The sequence below is a fragment of the Nematolebias whitei genome, unplaced genomic scaffold (genome assembly GCF_014905685.2).
Source record: "Nematolebias whitei isolate Nwh7 unplaced genomic scaffold, NemWhi1 Nwh_scaf_16695, whole genome shotgun sequence".
NCBI classification, from domain to species: Eukaryota; Metazoa; Chordata; class Actinopteri; order Cyprinodontiformes; family Rivulidae; genus Nematolebias; species Nematolebias whitei.
In genome coordinates, this window is record NW_023635240.1 from 1 (window position 1) to 307 (window position 307).

Sequence of the window (307 nt, forward strand, 5' to 3'; positions counted from 1 at the left end):
GTGCAAGACTGCAGTGTTGCAGACACATCTATGGGTGCATGGCCACCGTCTGAGCATTTATTTTGTAATTCTCCAATGGACATCACAAAAATGTGACAGGCGCTGCTGGGAGTTGAACCCAGGATCTCCTGTTTACAAGACAGGCGCTTTGACCAACTAAGCCACAGCACCTCTCCTAAGTATTATGGATATTCTATCCTGACATTCTTTAGATAAGTATACTTGCTATTTTGTTTTAAGAATCAAGACCGAGAACATACAAAGTAAAGCATACATTGTGTATTTTTCTTTCTCAAGGGAACCATGT

General features: G+C 41.0%; 1 non-coding gene across 1 annotated transcript; it reads right to left on the reverse strand.

The window, feature by feature from the left end:
- Positions 1-97: 97 nt before the first annotated feature.
- Positions 98-171, reverse strand: trnat-ugu. Its single transcript has one exon. It is a non-coding gene; the product is annotated as a tRNA-Thr (tRNA).
- Positions 172-307: the final 136 nt, after the last annotated feature.